This window comes from Macaca fascicularis, chromosome 7 (assembly GCF_037993035.2).
Source record: "Macaca fascicularis isolate 582-1 chromosome 7, T2T-MFA8v1.1".
NCBI lineage: Eukaryota > Metazoa > Chordata > Mammalia > Primates > Cercopithecidae > Macaca > Macaca fascicularis.
The window spans coordinates 55,602,317-55,605,281 of NC_088381.1; positions in this window are offsets into that span (position 1 = coordinate 55,602,317).

Consider the following 2,965-nt stretch of genomic DNA (forward strand, 5'->3'; position numbering starts at 1 on the left):
ATAGGTGTGAGCCACCATGCCCAGCCATGAATCCTACATTTTAAAACAGTGAATTTAATGTTATGTGATTTTTACCTCAATAAAATGTTTTGAAAGGTACAAAAGGCTTCACAGTAAAAATTAAATTTTCCTCCCACTTTTCTGTCCCTCTCCTCACCATTCTTCACTCATTTCTTTTCTCCAGAGCCACCACTGTTAAAATTTTTTTTGCATCATTCTAGAAATATCTTGGATATATACAAATGCTAACATATGGCATACACAGTTTCGTATCTTCTTATGCTTGACAACATTTGCTGGAGAACTTTTCATATTTTTGCCTGGAGAGCTTCCTGGTTCTCTTTTTAGGGGGTATGTGTAGCATTCCATGGAAGGGCTGGCCCGAGATGCACTTCAACAGCTCTGTAGGATGAACATTTAGGTTGTTTTCAGTCTTTTGCTGTTACAGATGAAGCTGCGATGAATAATCTTATCCTTGCGTGGTTCATACTTGAGCTAGTCTATCTCTAGGATAAATTCCTAGAAATGGGACACTACGACTTGACTAAGTTTAAACTTGAAAATGACAGAGTTTTTGTGAAACTGTTAACCGGGGGCTTCTTGCTCCCAGAGCTCCTAAGATGGCGGTGGGCCCCTTCCAAGATGGTGGCAAGCCTCATGTTCTCTGACCTGGGGTTCTTGGCCTCACGGATTCCAAGGAATGGAATCTGGGGCCATGTGGTGAGTGTTATAGCTCTATTAGAAGCTGTGGGTCACGGAAGAGAACCAGTGACTAGTGTTCAGCTCAATTAGGACAAACTCGGGCACTTAGCCGTGCAGGAATAATGGCAGCTTTTAGCCCGATCAGGAGCAGCAAAGGGCGCCTAGCTGGATCCGGAGCACAGTGGACACCCTGCTGGATCCGGAGGGATGGCAGTCAGTGGCGGGTCTGTGACTGCGACAAACAGCAGTGGTGGATGGTGAGTGAAAGCTCAGCTTGAGCCATAACAAACACAGACCAGAAGAGAGTGCAGTTGCAAGATTTAATAGAATGAAAACAGAGCTCCCATGCAAAGGGAGGGGACCCAAAGAGGGTAGCTGTTGCTGGTTCCAATGCCTGGGTTTATATCCCGATCATTGTCCCTCCTGCTGTGCTCTCAGGCGATAGATGATTGGCTATTTCTTTACCTCCTTTTTTTGTCTAATTAGCATTTTAGCGAGCTCTCTTTATTACCTGATTTTTCGGGTGTGAGCTAAGTTGCAAGCCCCGTGTTTAAAGGTGGATGCAGTCACCTTCCCAGCTAGGCTTAGAGATTCTTAGTCGGCCTAGGAACTCCAGCTAGTCCTGTCTCCCAGTCCCCCCTCTCAACAGGAAAACCCAAGTGCTGTTGGGGAGGTGGCCGACTACCACTCTAACTGCTCCTGCTGAACTAGGGCATAGTAGGGGTTGTGTAGCTAAGATTTCCTCTGGAGGGGTCGGCGACCCATTCCATGTCACCGTTTAGTTCTTGAGATAGTTTGTAGTAGAACTGAGTAGAGGTTGTGATACCACCAATGCCAGTACCTAGTCCACCTAGCACTCCTGCTCTGATAACAAAAGGAAGAATGGGTACTCTTTTGTTGCAGGGCTTAGGTACAACATGATTGTATAAATCTTGTCCAGTGCAGATGGTCATAGGTGGCACTAAGAACGAGGGGAAGCACATAGATTCTGAAGAGCCATTCAAACAATGATAGGCTGAGGTACCACAGACAAAAAATATTCCTGAGGGTAGGCAGACTATTTGTGTGGGAGGAGTCAGCCACCTGATGTATTGGGAGTTGGCTGTGTCTATAGTATTGCTAAATTTTACACAGGTGAGGTTTGAGGTATGGGTTATTTCCAGGTTGGAAACAAGAGGTCCTACTGAAACGGAAGTGGTGTTTATTTTTGTGCTGAAATCATTCCATTGTTTAGGTACAGGGATTGAAATATATGGCCTGAAGAGCAGGGAGAGGCACATCCAACAGTAAGTAAGGTTTTGGGCCGAGACCTCATGGAGCCCAGTGAAGGTGGTATTAAATAGGCTCACCGGGCAAGTATGGGTACGGAGGGTTTCATGTAGTTTTGAGAGATCTAGTCCTTTGTAGGGGCTAGGCGTGCTATGTACCCAGGTCAGTTGGGAGAGTACTTCCTTTACGTGTTTTTCTCTTGCCTGATCTTGAACTCCACTCCCATCAGACATACCGGTATGGGTGAAGTAAGTCCAACAGACGGTGGCTGCAAGTCCTCCAGGACAACTAAGATTAATCCTTTTTCCTGTCCAATAATGAGTATTTGCATGCATGTATAGAGTGGCAGAGTTATAGCAGCTGTGGGGCATATGGGTGTGGGCAGTGAAGGTGGGGGTTCCCTTAGATATATGGGGCATTAATATTTTCTGGAAGCCACATTTTCCATAGAAATTCTTGGTAAGGAGAGCTACTGGTCATACAGCGGCCTGGAGAGGGTGCAGTGAGAGTGAAAGGGGGTAAGAGAACAGTATAGAGAAAAATATAAGGGAGGGCCATGGGGATTTATGATTTTAGTTACTTTCCTCCCAGTTGTTGCTTGAAGAGCAGGCGCAGATCCTCTAGAGGTTCACAGGAAAAGCTAGCATCGTCTCCTGGTTTTTGGGTTTCTTTGGCAGTATCCAGGATTTGACTCCAGTGTGATGTATCCAAGACTCCACTCCAGCCTTTTTAACCATGGTTTGGGTAGATAAAATGACTGGGTAGGGTCCTTCCCAGGATGTATTTAGGGATGGGGAATTAGAGGGAAGGGACTTGACTCATACCCTGTCACCAGGGTGGAATAGTTCCTTTCCCTCTTCTCAGGGACAGGTTCCTTGTAATGTTTTAAGAACTTGTTGATATTTAGCTAAGGAGGTGATGTCTGCAACTAAGTTGGCCATCTCTCAGTCAAGCACCAGGTCATGGGTTAGGAAGGGCCATCCATATGGCATTT